The sequence below is a fragment of the Sinohyriopsis cumingii genome, chromosome 1 (assembly GCF_028554795.1).
Source record: "Sinohyriopsis cumingii isolate HCF-2022 chromosome 1, ASM2855479v2, whole genome shotgun sequence".
In the NCBI taxonomy this organism is placed as follows: Eukaryota; Metazoa; Mollusca; class Bivalvia; order Unionida; family Unionidae; genus Sinohyriopsis; species Sinohyriopsis cumingii.
Genome location: NC_142961.1, coordinates 88555329 through 88571668, shown reverse-complemented (window position 1 = coordinate 88571668; position 16340 = coordinate 88555329). Strand labels below are relative to the sequence as shown.

Genomic DNA, 16340 nt, shown 5'->3' with positions numbered 1-16340 from the left:
ATTCTTCCTAACATACTGCATAAACACTGATCTACCAGTGCATTATGTGATGACAGATCTGGATCTATGCAGTTTGTAGTTGGATCCAACTTGTACATGAGTACATATAGTACTTGATCCTTAGTTTGAGGCACCAAATATCAGAACTTCCTGTAATTGCACAGTTGATTCTTTCAATAGTTTATGAAAAAACACAGAACCAGAGCTGTTGAAACACTTTGCTTCAGTGTATCCAGGTGTATATTCCTCATTTCATTCTTAAAAGAAGAAATAAAATGGAAGAATTTATTGAAAGTACCCACTTTACCCAGAATATTTATTCTTTTTTATTTTACTGCATAAGTGTTACAAGACACGTGTACCACTTACCTTCAGGTACAATGCTATTGCTGTTGTTGTCAGATTTAAAGTCTTGTGTTAAAAAATTTGCAGGACAGATACAGATGCATGGGATACATTATACATGGACAAAGGCAATAAAGTGGATTGTGCAGAAAACAAGATATATGTGGTTTATCAATTGCCTTCCTGGTATTGTGGGCCAGGTTCATGCATTCATAGTTCAGGCACCAAGTTTACTCTGTGCTTAAGCAGAAACTCTTTAATAATATTTAATGTTTATAGGTGTGTCCCAAAACAGTTCATGATTCACAAGGGATGTTTTGAATATCATTATATTTGTACTCCAAAACATAAACATAGCTAAATATTTACTCTTAGACCATTATGAATGTTTGATCTTAAAGTTTGGGTATGATTTGATTTGGAGTCTTCTGTGAAATCATTTTGAAGAAGATTGTGGTGGTCACCTTGGTAATTGTTATTGTGACTTATTGTGAATTTTTTATCATGTGGAACCAATTTTTGTGGGGTGCCAAATTTCATGGGGATGCCAATTTTTATAGCAGTATAAAAGTTTTGGGAAATTTTTGTGGAAAGAGCAAATTTTTATGGGGGTACTAATTTTTGTGGGATATCAATTTTCATCGATCTCATGATTAGTACAAACCCAAAATTAAATGACACGGTGAATTGTGGAAAAACAGGGTTTCTTTCCAAAGCCCCAAATTTAATGACACAGTGAATTGTGGAAGGAAAGGGATTACATTCCAAAACCCCAAATTTAAGGACACTGTATTGTGGAAAGAAAGGGATTTCTTCCCCAAACCCAAAAATGTAAAATCACAGTGTATTGTGGAAAAAATGAGATTACTCTCCAAATCCACAAATTAAAGTACCATTGAAATATGACTGTTCAGAAAACCATGAAAATCGATGCTCATGAAAAAATAAATAAACTTGTATTTGCTTATAAGTCAAGTCCAGCTATAAAACCTGATCTGGCATCACATAAATCACTGGCAGATCTGAGTCTGTTCAGCTTTGCTAGGAGTAATCAGTAAAACAAACAACACGGTCTGAAGGTGCATTAATTATGCTATCTTTGTAGCGTGCAGTTTGACACCACTTATAAGGGAGTATATATGGTATATTTTATTATTTTAACCTTTGATCACTCAGGTAGCAATTACTCAAACACAAAGAATAACTTTAATATATTGTTTAATCCTGGTTTTCTTGTGACCCTTACATACTTAAAATAGCTGATGTCTCAAACAAAAACTTGGACATCCAGCTCTTCTGGTTTTCACAATTTTACTATATATTAAATTGAATCCAAAATTTTGAAAGATTCTGAAATATATCTGTATTTGTTTAGTTTCACTTGTGAGATATCATTGTCTTAAATACTTTAATTGCAAAAGTTGTAGAAAATGTATTTGATTTAGTAAATATATTTTTATCATTTATAAAAGTTTTTCACTCACAATCTACTAAAATCTTTCATACAAAACATGAAAATGTGAGTTGAAGAAAAGAAGAAACATACCTATTCAATACTGCTTTAGTAGCTGACATACCATAACTTTATCAGATGTTTCTGAAAATGCAAACACTTAGGCCCAGCATCCATTCAGAAACAAGAACATTCATGCAACCATACACAAACATGCTAACACACACCTTACACACACACCCTCCTGGTACTCACCCCATCTCCTAGATGACCCAAGAATCCGAAGGTTCATAATGTAATATCCATCACAGAGCATGATACATCTTTCTGCTATATGGATCTATTGTTTGATTTTAAAAATATTTGAAAACAACGTAATTTAACTACATGGACATCATACATTTTACAACCTACTAAGGGACCCAAGAGGTGGGAACCATTGATAACAACCCTATTGCAGATGGTACATCCAAAGACAGCATGCCCATACACCCAAAGACAGCATGCCCATACACCCCAAAATGGCATGCCCATACACCCCAAAACAGCATGCCCATACACCCAAAGACAGCATGCCTTAATACACACCAAAACAGCATGCCTACAATGTTTATTGAATTTCTAACCTGTAGTTAATTTAGGAGATAATGGACAGAGGATAGATCCTGATCTCCTAATTCATTATGTGACAGCAGTTCAGGGTCTATATCATTTGCAGTTAGACCCAACTCGTATGTCATTACATCTATATATGACAGATGTTGAGATTAAGCTTTGCAGCATTATTGAATCTATCTGCTATCTTCATCGTAAAAATTTAACTAAATTCACAAAGACATAACAAAAACCCAAATAAATAGCTAGGAAATGCTTTCACATTCTGCATGTACCATGGCTGGTGAAAAAATGTCATGTTTCCTTAGTACATTTGGAATGTTTCTTGTATCTTGTCACAAATAAATTGATAACTAGTCCAGTATTATTCAAGTCTAAAGAATTTAACACTTTAGAAATGTAAAAAATGCACTAGTGTGGTTCTTAGTTGATTTATTTGTAGGATTAAGTACTTTGAGTACATGAAAATTGAAAATCAATGCACCAACAATATGTGTGAGAATTTACCTTAAAATAAACTGCTTTTGGAAATGCACTGTAAAGCTTTGATTTTTCAGACCCTTTATAAGTCATGATAGAGCTTTGTAATGGGTGTATTTTGAACTTCTTCTGCTGCAATTGATTAAACTGTGTGTATGTGCATGTGCAGTTACCTGTCTTATAAATTTGCAAGTAAGACTTTACCTGTCTTTAAGATGTGCTCACCATTTTAAATCAACATGTATATGACTTTACCTTGAGGTCACGTTAATCACTGTGAGAAACTAAAGAGCAGTAAACGTCACTTAATCAATGGGATGTGCTTCATTATCCCACACTTAAAAGGTAGGTGTTTTAATTTTTTAAGTTATATTTTTCACTATTTACAAGAAATCAAAAAGTCAAACTGAGTACATCCTGCTGAAAAACGACAGAAATAGTGTCCATTAGGATTTTTTAAAAATGACTTTGAAGCAGTCTGATTCTTTAAAATAGAATCTGGAGCACTCTTATGTTACTGTGGTAAACATATTCCTCACACATTATTAATGTAATTATTATTTTATAATTTTCAAATTATTGATTATAGCATAGCTTGGGTTATGGGCATGCATATGAAAAATACACAAACAATATTCTGGTTTCGTTGGACTATGTCAATGTTAAGTTACATAGATTAAAGGGTACTTCGGAATTCTAAACTTAGCTAGCAAAGATTGACACTGGATAAAGAAATGAGTGTGGACTTATTTAGATAAATGCATCAGTAATTTTTTTTTTGTGTAAGTTAAACAAAAATAAACTGAGAAAGTCTTTAGGTCATATCTTCTATAAAAGTTGATTGTAAAATTCCAAAAGAAATTAATATAATGTTAGAAAGTTTATTTTGAGCTTAATTAATGATTTTTTAAAATACTTTTATTCATGAGTATTATGGGTCATTTAAATGCAATAAAAAATTGAAAAGTTTAGTCTCATGTGTATTATTATTTATTATCAAGGGACCCTTGAACTAACATAATTGTAATCATGGGAAGTAACCTATGATAGCTTATTCTTCCAGGATTACTACTTAACACCCTTGCCTTTATGGACAAACTGCTGATATTCTGGTATATTATTAAGCAGGATTCAAGAAATATATATATTGTATAATGTGCTTTGAGGATTTAAATAAATGTATTCAAGTACACATTTCAATTCAATTCAGTGAATAACTAGCAAAATTGATGATGAAGAATTTCTTTTTTGATCATCACCCAGTATTCCAAAAATGCTTTCCAACCAATTATGATACAAATCAGTATTCATTGTATCAGTAATTTAATTTACTTTAAACCACCATTTGATCTTGAAACTGACATAAAATGACACATGTGCAACAGAAACATTGCATGGGTAAAATGTTAGTATTGTATGTCCTTGTAATGATGAATATACATTATTTGATACAGCGTGTAAAAATGGCACAGTTAATAATTGGTTTGCTTTAATTTGCATATTTGTATAATGAACTTGGATTGGTCATGCCCTGGTCTTGATGTTGTCTTAAGTGAATGGTCATTGCTGGATTTTATGTCAGTTCCTCACTAACACTTCTAACTATTGCTGATTTCATGACACTCTCTTGTTAACACATCTATTGCTGATTTCATGTCAGTCCTAATTAACACTTCTAACTATTGTTCATTTCATGTCAGTCCCTAATTAACACTTCTAACTATTGCAGACTTCATGTCAGTCCCTTTTTAACACATCTGTTGCTGACTTATGTCAGTCCCTAATTAACATTTCCAACCATTGCTGATTTCATGTCATTCTTTAATTAAGACTTCTAACTATTGTTGATTTCATGTCAGTCACTAATTAACACATCTAACTTTTGCTGATTTCATGCAGTCCCTTGTTAATACATATATTACTGATTTCATGTCAGTGCTTAATTAACACCTCTAAATATTTCTGATTCATGTCAGTCCCTAGTTAACACTTCTTACTATTGCTGATTTCATGGCAGTCTCTTGTTAACACTTATGTCATTTTTATGTTTTTACACTAATGAAATATTGTTAATTTTATGTCAGTTTCTTGTTTCATATGATGTACTACTATAAGTATTATAAAGTGGTTCATTTACCATTATGCACTACCTAAGAAATTCCAAAATAATGGACACAAATGACACTGGTATAAAAGATATTGTACAATACACAATAATGTGTCTGGTGTTCAAGCTTTATACAATTATGGTTATTTAATTAGACACTGTGGTGAATAAAAATGTTTAACAAATCCTACTGACAGTTAATTAACATACCATATATACACGCTTATAAGACAAGTCAAACTGCCAGCTGCACTGACCCAGATCTGCTGTTACATAATGTGCTGGCAGATCTGGATCTGTTCAGTTTGTTATGGGTAATCAGTAGAACAAGCACAGTTATCCGTTTCCTTAACACTGTGCTCCACAAGTAACCCTTTTCTCACTGCACTATGCTCCGCAATTAACCTTTCCTTCATGACACTGTGTTCCTAAATTAACCTTCATGGCACTATGCTACATAATTAACCTTTTCTTCATGGTTCTATGCTCTAAACATTTCCCTTTATAGCACTGTACTCAATAATTAACCTTTTCTTCATGGCACTGTGTTCTACAGTTTACTCTTTCTTCTTGGCACTATGCTACACAAAATTTCCTTTTTCATGGCACTATGCTGTGTTCCACAATTGACCTTTTCTTCATGGCACTATGCTAAATAATTAATTCTTTCTTCATTGTACTGATCTCCAAATGTTTCCTTTTAAGGCACTATGCTCCACAATTATACCTTTGTTCATGACAATATTCGCCACAATGAACCCTTTCTTTATGGCACTGTGCTCACCAATTAACCTTTTTTTCATGGCACCCTGCTCCACAATTAACCATTTCTTCACATCCTATAAAGATTGCTACTGTATTGATCTGATGACAGTCCCATTCTAATTTTTGTTTTTTAAATTGTTGGCAAATTCCTGTCTTTTTTCTTCAAAATAACCAGTCCATATTTTTAAATAAATCTAGTTTTGGTGTTATGGCTTATAATAATAATGAGGACTTTGTATAGCACATAATCTTTAGAAGCTCTAAGCGCTTTACAATGTTAGACAACACCTATAACATTCTTAAAAAAAACATATATAAGATATTATTACAACATAAAAACCACAATGAAATTAGAAAACATAAAAAAAATGCTGAAATATTTAAGGTAGATCAACCATGCCACCCAAGCAAACTACAGGAAGCAAAGGAATCTTCACCATTTGACTATACAGCGTGAGTTTGGAGCCAGTGGGAGCAAGGCTTAAAGGGTTGGCAACCAAGACAGCCCGTAAGAGCATCAAAATATGTAATTTTCAAAAATACAGAATCAATATTTGTTAATATAGGACCATAAACAAGAAATGACACAGATATACAAGAGGAGAAAATACAGAGTGAACACTATTCATGCAAAAGGAAAAAAACGAGAAAACATGGTGGAGGCTCATAATGCATTAAGGAAACTAGAACTGTTCTTCAAAACAAGAAGAATTGAGACTGAAGAAGGGTCCTTCATTGAATGCAAATATCAGGAAGGTACTCAGGAATTAGACATGAGACATATACCGAGGGAAAGAGTTCCGAATACATCTACAGTAATAATAGCCCTCAAAACCATGAACCCGGACATTCTAGAAAAAATCTACTCCATCAACAGAAAAGGATACGAGGGATACATAATACGCCCAAGAGGGAAATCACCGGCTTTACAGTTTGGAGAAATAAGTATTTCTGGAGAAACTGTAATAGTTAAAGAACCAACACCCATTTTAAAAAAGATCAAGAAACAGACAGGAGAAGTATATCTATCGGATATCCCTATGGAAATACCCCTAGAAGAAACGGTTGACCGATTCGAGAAAAAATTCGGTATAAGAGTAGAGAAATCAAGGCTGGCGACAGTTCCAGGTTTCAGTGTATACAAGGGTACCAGAATATTGGAAGTTGAAAAAACAAAGCTAAGAGAGATCAAAAGGGCCTTCTACCTACATGGCTTTCTGACAAAAGCTTGGTATAAGGGTTGTATATACCACAGAAAGTGCAACAGATGTAGAGAGACAGGACACACTCCACATACATGCCCTAAAAACCCAGAAAACCAGTCAATGAACACAGAACAAGTCTACACATCTACATTGGAAATCGTCCCAACTATGGGGCAACAAGGAAACAAACAACAACAACAACAAGGGAATACACAACAACAACAACAACAAGGGGATCAGGAACGACAGCATCAAATAGAACAAGGAAAAATAACATCACAATCACGACAACAACAAGAACCAAAACAACAAAAAGGGAAAATACAACAACAACGGCAACAACAAAGACAACAAAATGAACAAAATGGACAAAATAAACTCCAACAACAGCAAGAAAAACAAGAGCTACAACGCACAAATCGGCACGAAAAGCAAGAAAATAAGAGCTTAAAACAACAACACCAATTAGCACAAAAAACAAACCCATCAACAACAACAGAAAGCACAACAAGTAACAGGAAAACCAGTAGAAGAAACATCCAAAGAACCCAACCCAACAACATCACTAGAAGAGGGAATAAACAGTGACAGATGCAAAAGGAGGGCATTTAAGAGACAAAAGAGGGAAGAAGAGGCAAAACTGAATCAAACCTACCTTCTGAAAGATGACGAATGTATTGAATAGAATACTCACCTTATGCTCAAAAAAAAATATATATATACATTATTAAAAAAAATAAAAAATAAAAAATAAAAAAAATTATAAGAAAATAAAAAAAATTTTTTTTAACAATACTATACACAAATGTATACAGATATATTTGAAAATCATATAAAGATAGAAAACTATAAATAAAGAAAAATATAGCACATACAACCACAAGTAGGGCAGGAGGGCCTCCCAAAATGGTCTGCAAAGATCAACCAGGGAGAGCACCCTCCAAAAAAAAAAAAAGAAATATTTAAGGTAGGGAACATTATTGGTCTTTAAGTTTGTTCTTGCAGTTGAAAAAAGTGAGTTTTAAGAGCACTTTTGAATGGGATCACTGTGTCTTTGTGTCTAAGTTCAGTGGGCAATTCATACTATGTTGCTGGGCCCTGGTATGCAAAAGAATGTTGTCCATATGACTTTGCTTTTGTAGTGGGAATAATGAGTATATGATTGTCAGAAGAGGAGTGTAAGTATCTTGCTGGTGTGTACACTTGGGTGAGGTCCGATAGGTATGTTGGACCGGAGTCCATTAGTGAAACGTAGCACAGAGAACAAATTTTGTGTTTGATACTGGATCAAATGGATAGCCAGTGTAGGGTACAGAGCAGCAGGGATGTGTGTTCTGATCATGGTACTCTAAATATGATCCGTGCAGCTGTGTTTTTAACTATTTGACGTTTTTGAAGTGGATATTGAGATGAACCAGACATCATATATCATGGAAGAAATACAGCATTTTTTTGTGTTTCTAATTCTGGTTTTGTTCATTTTTTTTGTTTTTCATCAGAATGAAATAGCTGTCTGCAGTTCAGTTTCAGATAGGAAGTAATCCAAAATATTCCTGAGGTATTAGAATATTGAGTCAATGGGTGCATTTTGTTTTGACATTGTTAGATAATTTTAGCATTTTAATCAACTACTAAACAATGAAGGTTATTGGCCTTATCTTTATTTAAAATTTGTATTTTTATACATAATGTGATAATTATGATGTATGTAAAACTTGATAGATCATATGTCTGGGTGTGTTCTAATAGTGTATTTTTTTATTAGGATACAACTGCTAAATTGAATTACCTGTCTTAAAATATACAATAACATCTCACAATTATCTTGACAAATATCATACAATTTCTAAAATTCAATAGAGCAAAAGAAATGTTAGCATTCAAAATGGCACGCCTTAAGTTATTATGCCCTATATTCCATGTTAAATTAGATATGTCACAAGACATAAATTTTAATTACCTCTTGTCAGGTCAAGGCATTGTGAGAGGCAAGTGTTACTATATTTGGAAAAATTAAAGTATGTAGGCTTGAGTTATTTCCCTTTGCTTTGTGCAGCGCTATAAAGAAATAATTGTAAAGCTAGGAACACTGTAAAGGGATCTCTGATTGGACAATGTCATGTGTTTAATTTTGATCTTGATCACCCAAGGGCATGGTTAGACAAGCACAGTAGTAGTGGGATAGTTGACAGTGTGACAGCACGTAGCAGTCCTGTACTGTATAGTGACAGTCTGTAGAACATTCGAAGTAGTGATTGAACTATTTTGCAGTATTTAATCTGGTCACAATTATAGGATTGTCAAGAGACTACTACAGTCAACTGCTGTTTTATTGCAAGAAATTGGACAGGAGGAAATTACCTGTGGATTTTCTACAAGTGCACTTGAGACCACACAGATCACATTACTACTATGTGAGTCAACGGGAACACCTTTAGCCTAGACATTCAAGTTTGTCACCGGACTTTGGATTTAGCAGTTTGGAAAAAGTTTTCTCTAATTTTGGGTAAAAAAAACCACAACGTGTTTCTAGGGTGAATTATATTTCAAGTTATCAAGGGTGGAGAGCTATGGTACTCCATCTAAGCAGATGGCATTTTCAACAACTGAACAGCACATGTACATTTTTGGCGATATTTATATATATACCTGGGAAAATACCAGATTTATATATGGTCTGAGAATCACAGTTTAGGACTTACATGCGTAATTTCGTGATAAATGGTGTGGTGATTTTGATTGTGCAAAAGGTTCACTTTGAACATGCAAGTATTTTTTAGGCCAGTGATTTGTATTAGATTTCCTCGGTCTCTTTGAAATGGTGAATTAATCTTCGGGCACTTGTTATTATTCAGGGTCCTTCAGCGTTTTTTCCTTGGGATTATCATATAAGGTTGAAGATAAGTTTCTTTAATTGTTCTTCCAGGTTCCTTGCTGAATATTTGTTTTGTATTTGACCACATGGTTATATCTATCTGCCTGTCTCTGTAATGAGGATTATCTCATTACTCACCTTGATTGACTGGTTTAGGGGATGGTCACACATGGGGAACAGTCTGCTTTTCACCAGTTATTTACAGAGAAATTTTCACCCAATTATTATCTAGTCCACCACATTGTTGGGATTTAGTGGAAGTTGTTGGTTTTTTTCTTGTTTTTTTAAAGGTACTTTTCTAGGTGTCTCAAGCATTGTTGTTGTAGTATGGAACACAGAATATAAATGTTGAACTAGAGCACTGCCTATATGAACACTTGCTCTCGGGCACCATACATATATAATGCTTACAGATTGGTCAGATTTAAATACATCATATAGTATTTCAACATATAATAAAACATTATGACTATTTAAATCATCAACCTCAGTTCACTGCATTCATAATATTTGTGCAGATATACCATATATACTCAGATACAAGCTGAATACACCTGCAGACATCCTAGACCTAATGCATTATGTGATGGTATAGCAGGATCTTTCTTGCTTGTTATACTGATTAAGCCGACATTGCCAAAATTTGAATTAGCAGGATCTTTCTTGTTTGTTATACTGAATAAGCCGAATTGCCAAAATTTTAAGTGACAGTTGCATGAATCTGCATTATGGAATAGTAGTTCTGGGTCTTTGTAGTTGGCAGTTGGATCAAAGTTAATCATGAACTGTTAATTGACTAAAACATTTAATTAAACATTTTAAGGCAACTCAGAAATGTCAGTTTGCATTCATTTTTCCTAATTTCTTACACTGTGACCTTGCAAAGATTTTTAAAAACAAAATCTTATTAAAAAAATTGTTGGAAACGTTTAGTTGCAGAGAAGGAAATATAAGTGTTCAGTTAAAGCAGAATATGGTACATGTAGTGTGAAAAAATATTGGTGGTTTGATATTTTCTGAAATTAAGCATTGCACATTTCTAGTATTTATGTTTCATTTGTTCTTAAGAAATAACATATCCAAACTAATGTTTTATCGTCATATATTCAGATGGTATTTAAAGTTAATACTGAATTATCAGATTGTAAATATCATGTTGAATGCTTTACCAAGTAAATTTAGAGCATTAATTAAAAATTTCATTTAAAATTAATAAAATTTCAAAGTATTTTTAAAATTAATAAAATTTCAAAGTATTTAAAGGGATAATTATTACTTTAGATATACAATTCAATCTGACTAAAATCAGATCTCTGCTGTCCTCTGACGATGACCGCTATGGGGTCATATCCTGGTAATCTTTGAATTAGCCAATGGAAATGCAGCTTTCAAAAATATGAAATTGTATTAAATTGTTTGGTACACATTCATCTACAATGCTCAGTCTTGAAACGCGAATATATAAGACTTCATCTGATTAGCTAATAAAATTAGCAATTATGGTAATGACATAGGTTACCGGAACATGACCCTTAAGTAGTTGCTGTCAGATCTTCATGTATAACAGTAGAGATCTGATTTTAATCAGACTGACATAGAATTCCACGATGTAGATATACAGTGAATAAAAGTAGTTATTTACCATATATACTTGCCTGAAAGTCAATTCCAACTGCAGGTTGAACAGACCAAATATATTGTTTGATAATATGCCTGCAGATCTGTCTCAGGATTTTCTTTTTGAGGACTAATAAGAATAACAATGTAGCCCCTGACTGGACTGCACATTATGCAATTGCATATTAAAATCTGCATTGTTTGCAGTTGGATTGAGTTACAAGTGAGCATATATGTTATATTCAAATTTGTGTTTCCTGATTTTTAAAAATAGGACTTATTAAATCTATACAATAACATTATTTCTCCAAAAATATGTTTTGCATTCCAGTTTTCTGTGTCTAGGTCATCAAAGTGAAATAACAAAGTTAATGCTTGAGACTGCACACTATCAAGGTCATTTGATAAGTGATTTTCTGTTTAATTTATTACATGAATTCACCATGTACACTTGTTTCATTCATTCTTGTAGTATAATCTTGAAGGAACTTTTTTTAATATAAGGAATAATCATAAATGCAAACTTTCTTTCTTCACTAAAAGGAATATCCATAACTGAAAACTTCAGTGTTTCTCTCTATCAGTGTTTTGTATCTTGTAACAATTATGTCATGCTGATCATAATCTTTTTATTAAACAAACATAGAATTAGGGCTGGAAATAACCTGAAAACTGGAAACAATCTGAAAACTTTCATGAACTGTAACACTCGAACTTTGTGTTTCATGTAATTGCACAAAAAAAAATTTCCTCACTACTTAAAAAAAGAAAATTGTCTATGAAACCATCACAAATATACATTTGTAAAAAAGAAAATCCCCCCACCTCTTGGGCACATTCAGGATTTAAAATTCTCATTCGAGTCATTGCCATTTGCTCCATCCACCTAAAACATACTAAATATGATAGCTTTTGCTGTCAGAATATTGATATACAGACATTTTGACGATGGACATGATTTGTTAATATATAGCAACAAAAGTGCAGATATATAGGGCAAGCAGCTTGGAATGTTTATTTTCACAGTAATTTATAACAATTATTTTTCTCACTGGGAGCCCCCACACCCCTGATTTTCTTAACACTGCACATTGTAGTTAATCAGTTTCATGGTTATTTTTGTTCTTGAATGAATAATAGTGGCTTTCGACAATTTATCATGTAGAAGGATCAGAAGTCATGTTGGCTCAGTGGTTAGTATGGTTTCCCAGTGGCTGAAACAGTGCTGGTTCGAACACCATTGGATCAGTTCATATCTGCTAACATGGTTTGTCTTTCGGGCTAGGCACTTTACTCTATTTGCTCAATGCTAAATAACCTGCAGTCCTCTCAAACATGAAACCAGATTAAAAAGCTAATGTTACATATTTGCACCAGGTTAGAAGTCAGTAGGGCTTGAAACTGGTTTCATATAAAATGTTGGGATGTTTAGTTACAGTTAGTGTCATACTATGAGATAAATATACATACTTAAATTTTCCTTAATCTGTTTTTCATTATATATAAAGATTTTAGTGCATTCTTATCAAATGCAAAAGCAAAATTGAAAATTCAAGTGTCTCACTGTGAAAGCACCATACTTTTGGCAAGAATGATTAAATAAATGTCCCTAGCCTGTTATAATGTGCACTTCACCCTGCCCAATATAGCCCAGTTTGGTAAGTGCATCTTGAAATTACATCCTTTGACATGCTGTCCATTGCCGACGATAAGAAAAGTATAAACCGCCACTTCCAGGGAGCAATTTCCAAAAATGGCTAGGATACTTATTGAATAGATTGCCATTTCTTTTACGTGCTCTGTAGATAGATGGACACAGGAACACATGGCCTACATCACTATATAATTATCAATCTCCTGAGCACAAAACTCCAAATCAAGACTAAAATTTTCAGATTGTATACATTTTATATAAATGGATGCTTACATAAAATATATCATTACGGGTATGAACTTTATGTCTGGTTATTGTGGAAATAATCATGAAAAATTAGACAAGATATGCATATAAATTTGATTTAATTTGTATGTAAAATGTAGTATTATGAATATCCCTCTTTAAATTTACTCAAAAAAAGATGTATTGAAGTAGTACTTAGTTCTTAATGGTTTTGAATACAATGCACACATAAATTTATTCTAGAAATCACAATTTAAGGGAACATAAATTGAACAGTATAAAAAAATCTGAAAATACTATTTCAGTTTTTTTCTTTCTTTTAAAAGTATCCAGCTAACACAGACATTGATTGTTTTGACAATACTGAATTATACATCACCTAATGGTTTTAAGTCATTACGACATTTAATATGTCTGTTGTTGGGTTTAACGCCATTTTTCAGCACATAATAGGCTATGCATGGCGGCCAGTATTAATGGTAGAGGAAGAACCCGGGAAAACCCAGAGAAGAACCACCGACCCACAAGAAGCTACTGGCAAGCTTTCTCACATACCCACATTGGCCGAATCCTAGACTCGAATCCACGCAGACAGAGGTGATATGGCTGTGATCCGTAACGGAGAGCAGTTTAGACCACCCGGCCACTCAGGGCCCCTATATGTCTGTAAAAATGGTATAAGTAATATATTCAGTTGCGTAACTTCTCAAAGTGCAAATATTAAAGTTGTTATCTCATTTGCCTGTATCTAATTGACTGTGTGCAGTTTCATCAATATAGTTGTTGCCAAGATGGCAAAAACCAGTCACTGTTTGGTATTTCCCTAACAGGTTCATATATCTTTTATTTCAGTCTTAATATATATTAGTTTTCTTTGATGTACTCACATAAATTCGAACCCCATATTTCTTCATAAGCTTGCTATGTTGTTGTTGTTATGGGTAATATGTATTTTCAAGATTTAGTTATTCATTACCAAAAAGGAAGGATAAGTGCTTTGGCAAATTTATAAATGACACTTGTTTCTCTGTTTCTCCCACATATTTAAAATGTATGGCCCATCAGTATACCAACTTTCCATCATTTGAAACAAAACTAGGGTAAACATTTATGTAAGCAAACAAACTACACATACAATTCTACTAAAATACACTTTAAATCTAGTTCAGAGATTCATGTTATTAAGCGTGAAGTCCAAATTGTTTGAATGTGATCCAGTTTGATAGCAATAAATTATTTTGTTTCATTGCAGTTGACTCACTTATAAATTTTAAAGTAAGAGCAAATGAAACATTTTACAATTTATTTCCTGCTGAAAGACGATTTTAAAAGCATCAGAGGTTTTAAATCAGTGGACGTTTTATGATTCAAGTAAAGAATAATATTTTTCAGAGCGTTTATGTTACGTACTTGTAACGTTTAAATTTGTTGGATCACCTTTCCCTTTGTTTAAATCTAATGTTACAGTGCTCCCCTGAAGTAAGTAATGTACGCTTATTGCAAAAATGATAACTCTGCAGTTATTCTTTAAGGGAGGTAAATGTTATTGAACTGGGCTATAAAAAGACAGTACACTTGCATCTCTGGGTATGCCCTACCCCAATGGAAGCTACCATCAGAAGAGATTTTCTTGTACTTTGAATGCCCTGCCAGCATCATGCCCTGCCTGGTGGTCTGAGTACAGCACTGCTTATGTTGAAAAAGTCTTCTCCCAGATTCCCATGATTCTTTTTTTGGTTGTTTAATGAGATAGATTCCCAGTTTCCCTGACCTCAATTTAAGTCTCACCTTACAGTTCCTGTAAACTTATATGTGTTACAATTTGGCTGTAGTAGGTAATGAGCCTTGTTTCCCAGGCCTAATGTGGAAATCTTGTGGTTTTTTTGAATATTGGGATAATGACCTGTTTCCTTTGCCTGGGGATACACATGATGTATCAGAGTATGTGTACCATGGATTCATACAGGTCTGTAAGGTAGGGTTACCTGCATAAAATATCAAGCCTGGAGGTCTGCTGTTGCATAAAGAAGATTATCACTCCAATCCAAATCAGGTTTATACTGGGCCCTGTGCTATTACTTTATATTCTGGTCCTGGGTTTTGGTCAGTTCCAGACAATTCATTCCTCAGATTTTAATTTGAAATCTTGATTCTTTATCCAAACGTAAAGATAGAAAGCATGGCGCAGAAACCTCATTTAAGCTTGAAATTACATGTTAATGATAAAAGTCTTTTCTATTGTAAAGGATTCATTGAAGAAAATCTTCAAATTTGAGAAAGAATGTTCTTATAACAACCATGATAGTTTATGGTATTAACACTGAATCTATCTCATGGGGATGTCATATAACATCTCAGATTTAAATGTGAGAAAGGGATTGACTATACCCAACATGGTATCCTGGGATAGATATTTTTGAACCAAACAAAATGGAGGATTCACACCATTTGCATTGTTCATTGTGCTCAAGATTCCATGTTAAAGATCTGAGTCTTAGATTTCAAACAGTTCAGATCAGATGGCATTTTGCTGTGGCAGATCTGGTTCAAACAGGTCAGATCAGCTGGCATTTTGCTGTGGCAGATCTGGTTCAGACAGTTCAGATCAGCTGGCATTTTGCTGTGGCAGATCTGGTTCAGACAGTTCAGGTCAGCTGGCATTTTGCTGTGGCAGATCTGGTTCAGACAGCTCAGATTAGCTGGCATTTTTCTGTGGCAGATCTGGTTCAGATAGTTCAGATCAGATGGCATTTTGCTGTGGCAGATCTGGTTCAGACAGTTCAGATCAGATGGTATTTTGTGTGGCAGATCTGGTTCAGACAGCTCAGATTAGCTGGCATTTTGCTGTGGCAGATCTGGTTAAAATCAGATGGCATTTTGCTGTGGCAGATCTGGTTCAGACAGCTCAGATTAGCTGGAATTTTGCTGTGGCAGATCTGGATCAAACAGTTAAGATCAAATGGCATTTTGCTGTGGCA

At 33.8% G+C, this 16340-nt stretch overlaps 1 protein-coding gene across 11 annotated transcripts in view; it reads left to right on the top strand.

Annotated features, from left to right (window-relative positions):
* The window catches only part of LOC149807303 (receptor-type tyrosine-protein phosphatase delta-like), a 434670-nt gene that overhangs the window by 101075 nt on the left and 317255 nt on the right, over positions 1-16340 (top strand). For 9 of the 11 annotated variants that reach the window (XM_089965151.1, XM_089965118.1, XM_089965142.1 and 6 more), the window contains exon 1: positions 6346-9476. The exons of 1 other annotated variant lie outside the window; for it this stretch is intronic. The gene's annotated coding sequence lies outside the window, so the exon portion shown is untranslated. Of the gene's footprint in view, positions 1-6345; positions 9477-16340 lie in introns of those variants that run through there. One more of the 11 variants, XM_089965090.1, reaches the window with a different exon arrangement.